This window comes from Gracilinanus agilis, chromosome 2 (assembly GCF_016433145.1).
Source record: "Gracilinanus agilis isolate LMUSP501 chromosome 2, AgileGrace, whole genome shotgun sequence".
NCBI classification, from domain to species: Eukaryota; Metazoa; Chordata; class Mammalia; order Didelphimorphia; family Didelphidae; genus Gracilinanus; species Gracilinanus agilis.
Window position 1 is genome coordinate 312,927,087 of NC_058131.1, and position 19,006 is coordinate 312,946,092.

General features: G+C 35.4%; 1 pseudogene; it reads right to left on the reverse strand.

Annotated features, from left to right (window-relative positions):
• Positions 1 to 17,092: 17,092 nt before the first annotated feature.
• Positions 17,093 to 17,987, reverse strand: LOC123235349 (annotated as a pseudogene).
• Positions 17,988 to 19,006: the final 1,019 nt, after the last annotated feature.

The following is a 19,006-nucleotide window of genomic DNA, read 5'->3' on the forward strand; positions in this document are numbered from 1 at the left end:
ACCTGTACTGGTATGCATAGCAGACAACATGCAAATAACTTTTAAAAGACATATACAGGATAAATGAGATATAGTAAAAATTATTTTTCTTTGTACCTGTTTCATTTTCTGCAAATAGAACTGCCTGAACTTGTCAATTTCTATTGTTATTTCAAGATCTACATCTATGTTTGTATGATTGGTCATTTAACAGAAAATAGCTACATCAATGAATGTTTATGTTTTTCCTATGGTGATATTATAGGGTTGTTTTTAAAGTACAATTTAAACTTTGAACACTTTCTAGGAGGGAATGAGCCACAAACTTAGGCCATGGATATTAATACCTGTGCTTAATGAAGGATTTAGTAAGAAAAATTTGACATGATGGATATAGTACTTGTTCTTTCTCTTGCATCCTATTTTGGAGCAAGAGCTGGTATTCTCTAATGTATATTCATATTCTATTCTTTAATTAATTTCTATGACAGTAATGGCAAACCTTTTAGAGACTGCATGCCTAAACTGTACCCTCAAGCTACCTGTGAGCCCCTTGCGTTACACCCCTCGCCCCGGGAGGGAGGAAGTGCTTGCATAGGACTGCTGGGAAGAGGGGTAGGGCATGTGAAAAATATCCTCAGGATTGATGGAGAGCAGCCCCCTCCAGCACACATGGCCACATGTGCTATAGGTTCATCAACACGGTTCTATGATATTTTTTCTTTCCCTTTCCCCCTACCCCCCCACCTCTTTTCTTCCATTCTCTTCCTTTCCCTTTTTCTTTTCTTCTTCCCCTTCCTCTGTTCTCCTCTCCTCTCTTTTTATCTTGCCATCTTATTCAATATCTGGCACATATAATGACTCCAAGTGAAATTTCTCCTTATTCAAACTGAAAGAAGCAATCAAGCAGACCAGAAATTGAAACCATCTTGGCTCAGTACAGTACTAGGCAGAATTCACCCAAGAAAGGGAGCTACACTAAAGGTCAGGAAAATGTGATCAGTTGAGAAAAAAAAAATTAAAATTTCTTGTCATTGGAGAAAACCTTTCAGCTTCTAGGAAAAGTTAAGTTGAAGCAGCCTTGAACACCCTTTATGATCATCTTTGCTTCTTGGGTAATGCTGCTCTTGGTGTAAGGTAATAGTCCTTTCTGTATCTTGGTTGTTCTGCTCCCCAGGGTGGCAATGGTCTTTCTATATTGTGGCACCCAGAGCTGAACAAAATACTTCAGATATGGTTTCAAAGGGTAATATTATAGTGGTAGGTCAATTTCTTGATCCTGGTTATTGTGCCTTTCTTAATATAGCTTCAAATAGCAAGAGTTTCTTTGTACATGCCATAGTCATAGTATAGAATCTTAACCCTAATATTCTGTTGTACATATACTATAGATAATTCTACTATGGAAAGATAAATTTAATTTTATGGAAATAAATATTTATGCTTTAATTTTTATGGATGACTTAATATTAATACATACTATTTGGAAGAAGTTGAAATGAAATCATAATATTTCCACCCATAGTAATATCTTCTATTCAAGATTTGATTGTTGGTGTTGGAGTCTGAAATACACATGAATTCCATGTTTTCCTAAAACTCTAATGAGATAATAGATGTGAAAATACTTTTTAACCTCTGTGGTACTATATATTGCTTCCACAATGGAGCAAACACCAGACTCACAAATTCAACATCCGTCAAATTTCTGGTTGCTCTCTGACCCATTTCATCCCTCACCTGTGCTGATACTTTCTCTCATGTTCACAAAGGATAGTAAAGAAACTGTCATGGATTCACAGCATAGTCTGATTACCTATGTGAGGAGATTTCTGACCCACATCTCATCTTATAGATTTTTCTCTGATTCCATAGGAAAATGATTAACCTCATTTCTTTTCATCTAACTTTTCTTCTAAAAGGTCAGTTTATTTAAATACAATATTTTTCACTCAAATATACTTACTTGTTTTTGGATTCCTTTTTTCCTTGTCCAACTCTTTTCCTATGATGTACGAAAAAATCCTCTTTTGTTTCTCCACTTTCATTTACTTCTTTCCTTTTCATGGTCCTAAATTTATTTGTGAGTCCAAAATCTTGGCCAAGAAGTTTATGAATAATAGAGGTGTTTTGCTTATATTAAAGAAAAGGAAAGCAATCACATTTTGAAGTAAAATTATATAAAAGAAAAACCAGTGCCATCTTATTTGAAATCCCTAAAGATATCTAAGAAAATTCCCTCAGAAGCTCCATCCACTTTTCTTTCTCCCTCTCTAATTAAACTTGCCTTTCTTTTAGCATCAGCATTCAAGTGAAAGTAGAATTTTTTTGCCAAATTTAAGGAGTTATTCAGTTTTACTGAGTGTTTTAACAGTATTTTCTCCCATTTATTATATCAACTGTATCATTAAAAAATAAGCTTTTGAGGCTAGGTATGTAAACCTAAACTCCCATATATCAATTAAAATAATGTTTTCTATGGAGAAAATCAGATCAAAATTCCAAAACCCTGACTGACAAATGAATTTCTATAAAAACATTGATTTATGATTTTTGATTGATTTACAAAGGAAATGCTATACATTGGAATTAATGGTAATTTTAACTGAATTCACCTTCATTCCCTTCTAAGTGGTTATTGGTTATGAGAATCTACTTTTTCTCTTTGTTAAAGAAGATTCCCTAAGAAGTCTATGATTTTTTGAGTACTGGAAACAAATAAGTGGTCATTATCTTTCCAAGCACTATGTATTTCAGACTAAGTCCAAATATGGTCTCAGATACTAGCTGTGTCTCCCTGGGTAAGTCACTTAACCCTATTTTCTTCAGTTTCCTCATTTGTAAAATGAACTAGAGAAGGGAATGGTAAACTACTCCAATATCTTTGCCAAGAAAACCCCTTTTGGGATCATGAAGAGTGCACTCAACTGAAATGACTGAACAACAACAAAGCCTGGTAGTCCCCGTAATTATTACTACCTAATTAGATGTGACTATCATAACTCCTTACCACATTATAAAATATGATACTTCTCATTAGGTAAGTGGAATAGGCTATTTGTGGGGGGGGGGGACTGGGATTTGGAATTCATGGGTTATATCTCTGACTGTTTTAGATCTGCCTTCTACTAGTTTTAATTTTCTCTATTCCCCTTCTACACTTCTTACTTTTCTATATTCAGGGTTCCAAAGGGCCCAGAAAAACAGATCCACAAAAAGAGAAACTCCCAAATTTCCTTGTGTCTCCTGTGAGAGGAAGGATGGAGTAAAGCAGCTATAGAACCATGGAGTCTCACAGATGGGAGCATCTTAAGCATTCATTTCATGTCTAACCATATTTAACTGGAACTCCTGCCTATGAAAGCTCTAATGAATTAAAAAAAAAACCACACCTGTTGTCTTAGAATGGAGACTAAGTATTGGTTCCAAGGCAAAAGAGCAGCAATGACTAAGCAACTGGAATGAAGGGACTTGCCCAAGATTGCACAGCTAGAAAATATCTGAGGCCAAATTTGAACCCAGTATCTTCCATCTCAAGGCTCTCTATCCCCTGAGCCTCCTAGCTACTTCCCCTCTAACCGCACCAAAAATTCTTAAAGACATTCAGTGATAGATGATTCACTACTTCCTAAGTGACCTCATTAAACTTTAGGTCAGCTTTTTTTCTTACAGTTTTAACCTTTTATTGCATTATAAAATGTATTTCTCCATTGACTTTCTCCTAGTTCTGCTTTCTGAGGTGAAGTTAAAAAAGGCTAATCCCTCTTCGACATAATATCTCTTCAAATATCATACTCTCTTTAAATATTATGCTACTATGTCCTCCCAATTCCCCCAAAGTTTTCTGTTTTCCATTATAAATATTTCCATATTTTTTAAGTTATCCTGATATGTATGACTCCAAGTTACCATGCTATCCTGGTCACCATCCTCTGTACATGCTTCAGTATCGAGGTAGTTCCTGCTAATAGATCACACTAAAGGTTCTTATATCCTTTACCCTGGCCATCACATATGCCATCATTGCTGAGGTGTGACCACATAGAGAAGTACAAGTTCAGCAATCATTGTTGCTAAGATATTTTTCTGGGGATAGAACGTGCAAAGAAAAACAGAATCTAGTGAAGTATCCATTTTTGAGTTGTGGCACTTCAATCCTCATTTTTTTTCATTCAATCCTTATTATTTAGCTTCACACTTCATTTTCATTACTCCCATTTATAACTCTTACCATCTACTTATCCTCCCTTAAAATCTTTGCCTTCTTTGGTTCTGGAGAATGTGTGTTTGTATCAAATCTTGCCTCAGTTTTAGTGCTCAGTTGTCCTCAGTCCATTAAAGAGAAAGGGCCTTGCTAAGATAATTTTGATAAGCAGCAAAGGAGGGAAAGCAAATGGAAGTATTGGGCATGAGTGTTTGTCCTTTTTAATATAAATTTTAGGGCACTGGGGATGATTATGTCAGACTGCCAGGTAATTACCTATCCTCAGATTGCATACTGATACACTGGATAATACCCCAGAGTTTGGTGATCCAATTTGTAAGTAAAGAAGTCACCTCTTCCTCAGATTTTTCATGTCTGTTACTCCCTTAGGAGTGGTTTCTGGTCAGTTATCTTTGCCAGAGATATCGTCCTGTCTCTGTGAGTGAGGAATGTGTATGTTTTTCCTGAATGATGCCAACAGAGCAGGTCCCTCTCCACATAGACCTTTTTTCTCAGTTGGCCCATAGCTCGGAATGGTAAAGGAAATGGTGATTCCATTCCAAACCAAATTTCATCATATTAATATCAGTAATAATAGCTAAAATTTATTTAGTGATTTTAAGTTTACAAACTATTTAGATATTTTTTTCTTATTTAATACAACAACCTTGTGAGATAAGCAGTATTATCTCTTTTTACATACAAGGAAACAGTCTGAGAATGGTTAAGTGACTTGTCCAGATTCACATTGTTAATAAATTTCTGAGGCAGGATATAAACTCGTGTCTTTCTAATTCTGATTATAGTTCTCTATCCACTCTATCAAAGCCCTCCTATGCATAGATAGAAGTAAAAATCATTGTTCGCTTTTACCTCTGTGAAATTCTTCCCTTCATGTAAATTGTCAACCAAAATTTATGCTGGTACCTGAGATGTCTGTGCTGGTAATACATGACAAGTCCTAAATGTAAGTTATTTATGTATACCCACTGTCAGGATGAGAAAGTTGGTTATCAATCTCATGGACAAGGACTCTCTAAACAAAAGAACAAAGCCAGAAAGTTGTTATATCCAAAAGAAACATTCCATATCAAACTTCCTCTCCTTCCATAACCCCTTTCTCTTTTCCATTTCTCTCTGCTAAATTAAGTTTTCTCACCTGGAAGGCAGAAATAACAAGGAGTGTCTCTCCTAGCCAGTGAATAGACTCTCAATGCAAAACACGAAAGAGATGCCTGGGAATTAGTTATTCAGCTGTGTGAGTGGGATAGAATGCCCAAGGATCTTGTCTGAAGGCAGAGAACATTTCAGAGGGCCAGGAAAAAGGCCAGAAATGGAGTTGGACTGAAGAAGAAGAGTGGCAAACGTAGACAGTCAACCTTTGCCATCAGCAAATCTCCTTGATGGTTCAGAAGACTTGTTTTTCAAAAAAAGTATAATTCTTTGAGGATGGTCCTAATTTAAAGGGCTCTGCTGTTTGTCTTTAGATTATGTATTATGTATTATGCTCAGGAGGATTTCTTCTCATTAAGATAGACTTGGTTCTAAGTGTCTCTTTTCAGAGTGGTTCTTAGGTGGTAGCATGGGAGAAAGTTTAGTATAATTGATTTAAAGCTCCACCTTTCATCCTAAGATCTGAATATCTCAATTACTCTTCCCCCATATCCTCTGAGTCCACTTAGGTGCAATAATGGGCTTCTACTAAATTTTTATTATGATGCCATAGGTTGTGATACTACTAATCTTGATAGCTACTTTTTTGTGGCCTTTGACCTAAGAATGGTTTTTATATTTTTATAAATGTAGTTACCCTTCTATATAGGATCACAGAAGATGGACAATTTTACATTAAATTAAAAGGGATCTGCACAAACAAATCCATTGCAGCTGAGATAGTAAGGGAAAACTTGGAAAAATATTTGCTTCGAATTTCTCTGATAGAGGTTTCATTTCATCTACACACAGAAAAAATTGACTCAAACTTATGAGAATAAAAGATATCACCCCAGTTATAAATGGTTGAAAGATATGAACAGGGAACTCTGAAGGGAAGAAAGTCAAACCACTTCTAGTAACATTAAAAAAAAACCTTTCTTCGAATCATTAATATTAAATTAAACCAAGTCTGATGTTTCATTTCATGCACATCAGATTGGCAAAGTTAAAAAAAAAGGAAGATGACAAAATTTGGAGGGTTTCCTGGCTAAGAGTCATACTGATGCACTCTTTAAGTAGTATTGTAAATTGGTATAGCCATTCTATAAAGATATTTAGAACTCTGTCTCCAAAGTTATTAAACTGTGTATTCCATTTGATTTAGAGATACTATTAGACTTAACACCCCAAAGAAGTAATTGAAAGATATAAAGACCCTTAGGTATGAACATATGTGTAGCTGTTCTTTTTTTAAATGTTCAAGAACTGAAAACTAAAGGACAGTACTGTTAGTTGGTTAATGACTGAACAAACTATGGCATATGAAGATGATATTATGTTTTATGAAATTAAGAGTCAGCAAGGTAGCTCAGTGAATAGGGTGCCAGGACTGGACTCAGGAAGGCCTGAGTTCAAATCCAGCTTAAGCTACTTACTAACTCTGTTATCCTGTATCTCAGTTTCCTCATCTTTAAAATGGCTTGGAGAAGGACATGGCAAACCATTTCAATTTATTTGACAAGAAAACTTCAAATGTTGTCATGAAGTGTGGACATGACAAACAACTGAACAGCAGTAAGAAATGAAGAAAACTATGATTTTGGAGAAAACTTGGAGGACTTGAATGAACTGATAAAGACTGAAATGAGTAGAACCAGATGAAAAAAATTTTACTATAATATAAAAAATTATAAATAAGCAATTCTGGAAAGCTTAAGCACTCTGATCAATGCAGAGATCAACAGTGATTATAGAGTAAAGGTACTGAAGAATGCTGCCCACCTCATGACAGAAAGGCATTAGATTAAGACAGAATGGGACAAATTTTTGAACATGACCAGTGTGGGAATTTGTTTTTATTAATTAGCCTTAATTTTACAATGTTTTGTATTTTTTCAATGAGAGGGAGAAAAAGAAAACAAATGTTTGACAATTGAAAAAATTAAAAAAAAATAATTACAATGTATAACTTTCAAAATTGCCCTGTTTGTGATTCATTTTGCCTTTTCCTGTGTTGTCTTCTATTCATTTTTAAAACCCTTACCTTCTCTCTTAGAATTGATACTAAATATCAGTTCCAAGGCAGAAAATTGGTAAAAACTAGGTAATTGGAATTGTGACTTGCCCAGGATCACAAAGGTAGGAGTGTCTGAGGTCAAATTTGAACTCAGGAAGATTAGTCTTTACTCTTTTATTAGAGACTTATAAAATTTTTGTACCATTATGATTACTGAGTATTAATTATTCTCCATCCTGTTTTCCCTCTGTAGCTTCTGACTACCACCCCCCCCCATTTGCCCTTTTTTCCATTGACCTCACTCCCTTCTTTTAATTCCTTCCCCTCTTATTTTTCTGTAGAATAAGATAGATTTCTATGCCTAATTGTGTGTGGTCTTCCCTCCTTGAGCCAATTCTGATGACAGTGAGGTTCATGTGATCCCTTCCCCACCTACTCCATCATCCTCTTCACTATCAAAGCTCTTTTATGTGAGATAATTTGTCCCATTCTATTTTTCTCTATCCCCTTTCCCAATGCATTTCTCTTTCTCACTACTTAATTTAATGTTTTTAGATAGCATCCTTTTATATTCAACTTGCCCTTGCCCTCTGTCTACATGTACTGTTTCTAACTGTCCTAATAATGATAAAGTTATTCGGAGTTACGGAGATCATCTTCCCACATACATATGTAAACAGTTAACATTATTGAATGCATTTTGGTTTCTTTTTTTCCTGTTTACCTTATGTTTCTATTGAGTTTTGTATTCGAGAGTCACATTTTCCATTCAGCTCTTTTCATCAGAAATATTTACAAGTCCTCTATTTCATTGTATATCTGTTTCCCATCCTAAAGGGTTATGTTTAGTTTTGATGGTTAAGTGATACTTAGTTGAAGTTCTAGCTCCTTTGACCTGTGGAATATAATTTTCCAGGCCCTCTAATCATTTACTGTAGAAGCTGCTAAATCTCGTTTTATTCTGACTTTGGTTCCACTCTTTGAATTATTTCCTTTTAGCTGCTTGCAACATTTTCTCCTTGACCTAGGAGTTCTAGAATTTGGCTATAATGTTCATGGCAGTAATCCTTTTGGGATCTCTTTCAGGAGGTGATCAGTGGATTCTTTCAATTTCTATTTTTCCTTATGGTTCTAGAATATCAGGGCAGTTTTTACTGATAATTTTTTGAAAGATGATGTCTAAGTTCATTTTTTGATGATGACTTTAAGGTAGTACAATAATTTTTGGATTATTTCTCTAGGTCAGTTGTTTTTCCCCCTGACATATTTCACATTTTCTTCTATTTTTTCTTTCTTTTGACTTTGATTGTTTTTTGAAGTCTCATTAACTTGCACTTCTCCAATTTTAATTTTTAAGACATTATTTACTTGAGTCAACTTTTGTACCTCCTGTTCCATTTGTTCCATTTTACTTTTTAAAGAATTCCTTTCCTCGGTGTATTTTTATAACTTTTTCTATATGGCCAATTCTGCATTTTAAGAACTTCTCTTCATTGGATTTTTGTGCCTCTTTTACTAATTGGCCTATTCTGTTTTTTAAGGTCTGAATTTCTTCAGTATTTTTTGCATCTGTTTTTATCAAGTTGTTGACTCTTTTAAAAATGATTTCCCTATATCTTCTCATTTCTCTTCACAATTTTCTTCTACCTCTCTCATTTGATTTTTAAAAGTCCTTTTGGAGCTCCTCTATTAATTCATTTTGGGTTTGAGAGAAATTCACATTTTTCTGGGAGATTGGATGTAACAGTATTGATTTTGCTGCCTTTTCAGTTTGTGTTTTGTTTTTTCTATGGCAAATAATGTTCTATGTTGAGTTTCATTTTTTATTATTTGCTCATTTTCCTGATTTTTACATAAAAATCATAAAAAACAGTTAAAGTTGAACTCAGTAACTGTTCCAGGTTTCTGGTTCTTTGTGCAGCTGCCTTCAGAGCTACCTCTGGGAATTTATGTTTTTAGGTCTTTCATGGTGGTATGATGTAAGGAGAGGCATGCTGCTTTGTACTCCACATCCACTCCAGTGTAGTAAATCTTTTGTGTTGGCTTTCTAAGTTATTTTGGGCTAAAAAAGTATTTCAACTCATCTTTTTGTGTGTTAGAGTGCTCCAGAATTCATTTTAAGGTGTTATATCAGAGCTTTCTGGATTTGAACTTGGTAGAGATCAGATTTATGCACCCTCTCTTCCATCTTGGCTTTGTGCCCCTCTACATAAGCAATTCCTAATAACTTTTTGCCAGTTATTTTAGGATAGGTGTCCTTTGAGTAAATCAATGAAATTATCTCACCCTGCCTAAAGTAAGTGATAAAATACTACAACCTGGCACTTTAATAAGGTGGGAATTTCTTGCAATTGAGTCAAATCAATCAAAACTATTCCATCTAATTGTGAAAAGGCATTGATCAGTTAGATCTCTGATGAATATTTGGAGGAAATGGAAGTGTTTTTGCTCATAAAGTGTTCAGATTTACTGAGGTTGCAATCTAGGGGCCTGATCTCACAGTGAGGAAGAGGACTACTATACACCAGCTCTTGTTGTCGCAGGGGGTCCTGGTCAAAGTTCCAAGGTGGAAAAGAGTGGTTGTGTTTGCTCACAGACAAGAGTTCAGGTCAGAAGAGTATTAAATGCACCTCTCCTTATATCATACTATCTTGGAATTTATATCATTCTATATGTGTCATCTATAACCCACCAAGCCATTTAGGTCCAAGAGAGCTTTACTGAATGAGTGCCAGGGAAGAAGGGAAAGAGTTGTTTCTGAGAAGAAAGCAGTTTTGGGGAAAGAAAGTGCCCCCATTCTGGCTTTATTCCTTCTTCCTCCCCAACCTTCATCAAGCAAACTTGTCATGAATTTGAATTTTGAGGTGTGGAGGTTTGGAGAATTCCCTATATTCCCGTCTTTGGTATCCTACTTGCATCTCTGGAACACCTGGCAGCATGTCTGCATTGAAAGCCAAGGACATAACGGGCAGAGATTCATGGATTTAAAAGGATTCCTTTCAAACTGGCTATACTATGCTTAAAGACAACTTCTTGAATAACCCACAAAAGGAGAAAAGAATTTTCAGTAGCAAAGAGCTTTAATTCACCCTTTGCCACATTTCCTTTTTTAACTCAAGCCCAATTTTCCTTGGACTCTGGATATTGGTGGGAGTTTGAATCACAGGTTTTTGGGGAATGCTTTGTAATAACTTATAATTATGCTCTCTTATTAAAAGCTCTCTTCTAAAAGTTAATTGTCTAGTTGACTGTTAATCAATTGACAGCCATGGTGAACAACACCCTGGTGGAAAGTTCATGAGCTACATGGAAGTTGAAAGACCCTTAATTTCTGAAGGCTATTTATGGAACCATGAAGGATAAAATAGCTGTGCTCTGGAGATCCACTCATTAGCACAAGTAGGAGTTAGCATAAGGAGCACAGAGCTTCTATGTACTATACATAGCAGTGCAATGTCTGGGTTCACGAGTATAGGAATAATAATTTCTTTTTTTAGTATCTTTTATCTTTATTTTGCAAATTGCAAAGAAGATATGTAATGTGCAACACAATTTTTCAAAATGTAAGAACTCAGGAATGAGGCAAATGCTTTCTCTAGTAATATTTGCAGGTTTCACACACCCTATAATGTCTAGAGTCATTTAGTTCACTATCCTAATTTTATAATTGAAAATATTAACTCCAAGGTATGTTAGGTGATTTTCTGTGAGGGATACAACACAGATGTAAGTTAAACTATAGTTTTAACCAATTCTTAATTAAATTTTTTGCTTCATTTATACTTTCCACAAAAATAATGCAATTTTCTTATTTTCTGATTAATAATAACCCTAAACAATATTTTACTGATGCTTGAAGTCTGCTTTTAGCTATTGGTCACTTCTAAATAACTTGACTGTGTGTGGTTAAAAGATTTACTTCGAAGCTTCTCCTTTTTTGTTGGCCCTTTGTTTCTTTTATTTTACCCAAGTAGAAAAGAAAAACCTAGAGAAAGATAGTGCTCATCTTTTTAAAAAAATTGATTATCTCCTTTTTAGTGATGAAAAAATAGTTCTAAAAGCCACATGTCTACCACTTTTCTTTCCCCCCTTACCTTCCAAATATTTTTCCAATTATATATAAAACAATTTTTAAATCATCTAAAATTTTTTGAGTTCCAAATTCTCTCCCTCTGTGGTCTTTTCCCTCAATGAGAAGGTAAGCAATTTTGTATAGTTTAGTCATGTAAAACACATTTTCACATTATTCATGTTGTGAAAGGAAACACGAACTTCCCCAGGAAAATAAAGTTTTTCAAAAAGTATGCTTATATCTGCATTCATTCTCTCTGGAGGTGAATAGCATTTTTCATCATAAGTCTTTCAGGAAATATCTTGGATCATTGTATTGCTGAGAATATCTAAGTCATTTATAGTTATTCGTTGTATAATGTTGCTATTATGGTGGACACTGTTCTCATGGTTCTTCTTGCTTTGCTTAGCATCAATTCCTGTAAATCTTACCAGGTTTTTCTGAAAGTATGCTCTTCATCATTTCTTATAGCACGATACTATTCTATCACAATCATTGAGTATTATCTTTCATAAAGATAAATCCCAATTTCTTAGTTGTTCAAAGGAAGATAAGGAAGATGGCTCTTAAAATATTAGAAAACTCAAAACAGATGTTAGCATAAATAATCTTTCAGAAGAAATAAAGGAAGGAAAATTCACAGGGAAGTGGAATTGAGATGGCTAGAAAGGGTGTCACTGGAACATGATATACCAGCCATCATTTATGTATATCAGATAACTTGAAAGAAAATAGATATTCAACCCATATCCTGGCCTGGCCAACAAATATATCTGTATTTATCTATTGGGGATAAATTGTCTTAGAGAAGATCAGAGCCAAAGCCAGTTTCCTGGTATTATCTTTTTTTGTTTTTTAATATTTAGTTTTGATGAATATATTTTACAACATCTTTGTTTCTTAAACTAATTCTTGAAATTCGTTTACCCAGAAAGCCATTGTTAGTAACCAAAAATAAAAAGAATTTGATCAAAGTTGTTCAAAACTTTTGATTAGCAAAGCAATGAATACACCACTTATGTCTGACAGCATATTAAATAATTTTCACCATAGTCTGCTACCTCTACAAAGAATGTAAGGAGATGCATCTTTTTTACCTGTTTTTAAGAACTTGACTTTAAAACTTCAGTCATTATGGTTACAAAGTCTTCAGTTTTATTTCTGTTTTGCTATTGTCCTTTCAGTTTGCATTGTTGCAGTCATTGTTTGTATTTGTCCTGGCAATGTTTACTTGACTTTGTATCAGTTCATAAGCTTCTTATTCTTTTCTAAATTATTAATACTTATCATTTCTTACAACACATATGCAATAATATTACATTATGCTAATATGCTAAGTTTATTTATTTTGGCAATTGATAGACCTTGTTTCCAGGTAAAAAGTCATTTTGCATTTTAAAATGAAAAGTAATGTTATGAACATTTTGATGCATGTGAAATTTCTTTCTTTTGCTGATCAAATAGGTAATATTTGTCAAAAGCATTTAACACAGTGCCGGACACATAAATGGCTTCTTATAGAAATGCTCATTTACTTCCCTTTCTCTACTTGTCATATACTTTTACTTACAATATCTCTGTATCAAAGAATATGGGCATTTTAGTCATTCTTGTAGCACATCATGCTTCATATTTATCCTGTATATTTTTAGACATATTACCACCAGCCAGGTAACTCTGGGAAGAGTCATAAATCAAAATTACCTTTGTTCTTGAAAGAGTATTAAAATAGAAGCCTATGGTTTTCCTTATCACATCTATGAAATAAATTTATTTCCCTGGTTATCCTTCTACCAGATGAATTTTCTCTATTACAATATAAGTTTTGTAGGGCAATGCTTTTTTTCACTTAGGTCTTTGTATTCCCCAGTGTCTGGCAGAGTGTCTCTCATATAGTAGATTCTAAGTGAATGCTCATTCATTCATTATTTGAAATTCTTTTCCAGTATGGTTGGGTAAATTCACTGCTTTAATTGTAGTATATTCATGTAGTTATACTTTCACAGTATCTTCAATATTTCTCTCTTCTGTTACATTTATCAGTTTTCTGTGTGTGAGGTAAAGCTTGAGTAGGTTTTATTGAAATTTTTATTAAGAGCTTGGAAGAAACCTTTACATCATCGTTAAAAGTTTAAAAATTTTAAACTATTTTTATATCCTTTGACCATAGTTGGGAATGCTTCTTGGTCCTATATATTTATATGAGATTCCCACATATTTTGGCTATAGACCCTTTCAAGGGATATATAATAGAAAAATGTCTTTAATGACTGTCAGTTTCCATTATTATCTTAATTTATTTTATTCAAAAGTCTTTTAATTTCATGCAATTGAAATGATTTATTTTGTTAATCACATACATGCCTCATTTTATTAAATATTCTGGCTCTTTCTATTTTTATCAACACAGACATGTATATGTTCTATCTGGCCCCACTACATTATTCCTAATCTGAGGAATACAATGAGTAGGATACAATACAATGAAACTTTGAAAGAGTTGCCTTAGAAATAGACTGACAGATGAGCATTTTCTTTCCTTTGGTCCCCTCTTTAAAAAGTTTGCCCATCACTGGTTTAAGATATTAAGTCTAAAACTAATTTCTACCAAATTGCTTTCCAATTTTCCTGGAAGTTCTTGTTAAATAAGGGATCTTTCCTCACATAATTTTTGTTTTCAGGTTATTGAACACTAGATTATTTAATTCAGATGTATCTGATTCTTCTTTTATTTTTAGACCTTTAAAGACAGTTACTTTATGAAGAGCAAGAATTTACTAATAAGTGAAAAAAGATTATTGATCAATAATAAGGAAAATTTTCAAACATTCTTAGAGATTATTTGCTTCTTGAACACCCTAAATAATAGGGGTAAATGAATGTAGTATCCAAGGACAGTAATAACAATAGAGTGACAGTAGAGAGATCAGAAAGATTTCTTTCTTAGTATACACAAGGAGATAGGGAAAAGACAGGAGTCAGTTGGAAACAATAGTGTAGAGATGAGTATAGAACATATATATATATATATATATATATACCTTATATCACTCTGACTACAGGTGAATCAACTTTTTTTGTGGTCTTACCTTACAAAATGTGAGGGTATATGAAAGGTGGGAGGTGTGGTGCAAAAGGTGCAAATCAACCCTGCAAAGCCTTACTGCAGAATTTCTGACAGTTGAAAAGGGTTTAGAACTCTGACTAGAGGCAGTTGATCCTGGAGACTCGGTGAGAGCAGGAGGGTCAAACTTTTGGCTAAATCATTGGTTGTTTGATAGAAGAGGGAGAAGGGGAGAAAGAATAGTTTCTCTCTTGGTCCTGAGGGAGTTGGAGGTGTCCATCTTGGAGGAAGTGGTGATCTCTATACTTCTTCTGGACTCTTCCTTTGTGAACCTGAGAAACTGACTAGAAAGCCCTCTAGTCAGTTTCAAGCCATTTCTGGCTGGCCTTAACCTTTGTCTGTAGAAGTGCCCTTCCTACCTGAAGGGTTCAGCCTGTTTCCCTTCAGTGTCTCTGTCTCAAACCTGTGTTTCCAATCTGTGTCTCCCTGCTGCAGCTGCCTGCCCAATACTCCATCCTCTCCCTTTGCTACTCTTTATAATTCAGTGTTTATATTTCCAAAACTCAGTCATTCCCTTATACCTCCTACCACCTCGATTTACTGCCTCCATCATTGTACCCTCCTTTTCCCACCTACTGACATAGGGATCTACAAGCCCCATCCACTTTCCTTATCCCCTATTACAACTACCTTATCACCTACCTGCCTTATCCCCTTATTACAACTACCTTATCACCCTTTCTGCTTTAGTCCTTATTACAGAGGGGATCAGGGGAATAGAAGAGAATATGATATGTTCAGATCAAATTGATAGGTAGAAATGAAAGGAAGGTGACCTCTGTGGCCCCTCAGGAAGAGAAAAAACCTAGGAGGATTTTGTGAAGAGGAGAGTAAGAGCATTGAAGTGAGAGGAGGAAAGAGAGGCCTTGCTCTCTGGGTGGGAGGTTATTTCAATTATATAGTGGAAGAGAGATTTTTGGGGGGGAAGGAGTTGGGGACCCCATGCTCATTATTATCCAGGGGATTTTGGCTTTGAAAATACTTCCTGGGAGGAAGAGAGTTGGAACTACTAGAGGCAACTGGCAACTAGAAGATTGGGAGGGCACAAACATAGGGAGGAGATTTTGAGACAAATGGAGAGATAAGGTAAACAGTGGGAGAGTAAAAGTTAGTCCTGGGCTGCATAATCAGGGATGATGTGGGGGAATCCTACCTTGGCTAAATGTCTTCTGTCACATACAGAAATTAGCATTGTTCTGGGATTAAGGCACAATGGAAAAGAAGAATTTGGGGTAAATTCTACAAAGTGATGGAGAAACTGCCTAAAAAGAGGATCTCACAATGGATACCTTGGAAGTTTTGATTCCTTGAGGAATATGGGGAATAGAAAAGGACTAGAGAGCAATAGGGGAACTATAGAATGATACTCTAGAATAGAAGGAGAAAGAAGATAAATAATGAAGAGAGGGGGGAGAAATCCCTTAAAAATAGGGGCTATTTTTTTGTTTGTCCAGATTTAAGAGGAGAGAGAAAAGTTAATAATGCAGATTAACTTTAAAAATTTGTTGAGTTTATGTTATTTTTTCAGGGAACCCTTTTTTAAAACCAGCATAGTCCTGCTATAATAGTACTCTTTAAAGCACTATATTTCTTATTGATGATAGTCTAAGGTAAGGGCAATTAGTTAGTATAGCATAGTCTGGCCTCAGGTGTTGAATACCTGTATTCAATTTCCATGTGTCTTTGTGATCCTGGACAAGTTACTTTTTCTACTCCCACCTCTCCCAATGCCATGGAACATTAGTTCTCTGGGATTGTATGTTTTATAATAGTTGCTGAACTTCATTGGTAGAAAAAGTATCCTTAAAGGTAGTTCCTTATACCAATAAAATCATAGGTCCAGGGTGTGGAAGAAGATGAAGTTAGCTCATGAGATTCATCTTTCCACTAGCTTCCCAGAAGCCTGACTTCTTCCATGGTTTTCTGAGATAATGCAGTCAATGACCAACGAGGAGCAGTCCTGAGGTATCACAATTCATCCTTAAAAATCCTTATGCTACACTAGCTTCCAATACCTAAAGTCCAGTTCAGATATTTAAATATTTTTTTCAATTAATTTTTTTTCCTTTCTCCACCTTCACCAGCATGGGGAAAGGAAAAACAAAACTCTAGTAAAATATGCATAATCATTTATAAAAATAAGAACCATATCATAATTGATGAATGGCAAAAAGATATCAATAACAGAGTTTTTTTTCACTGCCTATGATAATTCCACACTGATAATTCTCTTCTCTGAGTCTTTTACATTATCACCGAAATCTCCAAAGAAATAGCTATGCTGACACACTTCTCCCCAAACCTGGGTTATATTACAGATAACCTGGATTATATTACAGATATACAATATATAAACCTTCTTTATGTATAATTAAGGCGCAATATGAGCATGGTTTCCTTATTATCTGTCAAAAGAGAAAGGCCATTTCCTCCTGGGGAGAATTCAACAAGTTTAGGAGGAGAGACATACAGTTAAATACAATTACAGTGAGAGTATCATGGTCTGAAGGGCTTCTCCCCTTTGACTGAATACCTGAATGCCTACTTCACATACTTGTTGCTCAGACTGTAGATAAGAGGGTTAAGCATAGAGTTTATTACTGCATAGAAAACAGATGTCAGCTGTCCTTGCTTTTTGGAGGATTTGAGTATCATGTAGATGATAATTTGCTGACTCATAAAAAATATGACCACAAGAAAGTAGGTGCCACTGCCACAGGTAGAGAATGCCTGGAGTCTTCTAGAGGTTGTTTTCATTTTAACCACAGGCACTATTATGGAGTCACAGAAGATCAGGATCAGGGATACAGGTGCAAGAAAAATCGGCATACCTAGGAAGAAGATGGCTGTCTCTGCCTGTTAAGGATCTGCAGATGCTGAAGGCAGGAGGGCTGGGGCCTCATAAAAGAAACAAGTAATCTTATTGGCTTCTTGATAGGGAAGCTATAATGTGAATATAGTGTCTACCAATGATGCTACAAGACCACTGAACCAGCATCCTAAGGCCAACTGATCACAAAACTTCCTTGTCATGGTGTTTGAGTAATGCATGGGGTCACAGATCACCAAGTACCTGTCATAGGATATCATAGCCAACAGGGCACATTACATAGATCCAAAAATGAGAAAGAGGAAAACCTGAGTTGCACATCCCATAAAAGAAATGACCTTCTTCCTGGCCAGCATGTGGACTATAGTTTGGGGAACTGTTAGTAGAGAAGAAGAGATCAGCTATAGACAAGTTGCCCAGAAAAAAGTACATGAGTATATGGAGTTGTGAGTCAGTTAGAACCAGGTAGATGAGGAGTAAGCTCCCAAGCACAGCAGCCAGGTAGACCACCAAAAACAATACAAAGAGTAGCACCTGAGTTTGAGGGTCATCAGAAAGACCCAGGAGGATAAATTCTGTCACCCAAGTCTAGTTGGCCTGGCTCATGTTCTTTCTTTTTCTTTAGGATGGATCCAACAAGTATTTGATGTGGGGATATATCCTGTAGAATTATAGAATTTAGATTGTTAGATGTTACCTAGTCATAGTCTCCCACCCAACAATCAACAAATGTCTTGATTAGTGCCCATTGACCAATCTCAGTGACATTTCACATACTGTCCAATGAAGAAGCTTTCCCGTTGTTGTACAGCTCTAATTCTTAGTAAATATTTCCATACACTGAAAAGAAATCTCCCACTCTTGAGGTTACTTTTGTTTTTTGTTTCTACATAGAATAAAATCTCATCCTGTTGCCACATGAAAAGCTTCCCAAAAATTGTAGACAGGTCTCATATACCTGTTAAGCCTCTCTGTTCCTGGCTAAATATCACCTAAATATCTTTCCTTCTTATAAAGAGGATATACTGTCTAGCCAGTGTTGGTGAAGACATGGCGCACATGCAAAGCCAGTACTCGGGGAGCTGTTCCGTTCACCGTCTTCCCAGCACCTGAGTACATTTTTTGCATGCTCTGTCCAGCTGCCCAAAGCAAACACTTCCTCCCTCAGCTCTCTGAGGGTTACGGAGGGCTCAGAGACAGCTTGAATTTGCACTCTGGGCACTCAAACTTGGAAAAGGTTCCCCTACTGTTCTCTTTGTCTATTTGAACTTTCTCCACATGCCTCTCCATTTTGTTAATGTTCCACTCAAAGAGTAGAATGTATTATTCCATATGTGGCCTGAGAAGCATAGAATTCATGGCTTTTTGACTTAAGCAATCAAAGGTTGTATTAGCCTTTTACTAGACTTATACTGAACAAATAATTAATTAAAACTTTGATGTTATTTTTCACTTGAACCACTATTGAACTAGATCAGTCTCATTGCTTAGTCAGATGATATTTCAGCAAAAATGAGAACTTGGATTTAGTCATATCTATCTATCTATCTTTTCTATCTATCTTTTCCACAAGGAGCAATAAGTAACACTTAGGAAAATAACATGAGGCAAAGAATTATTAGTTC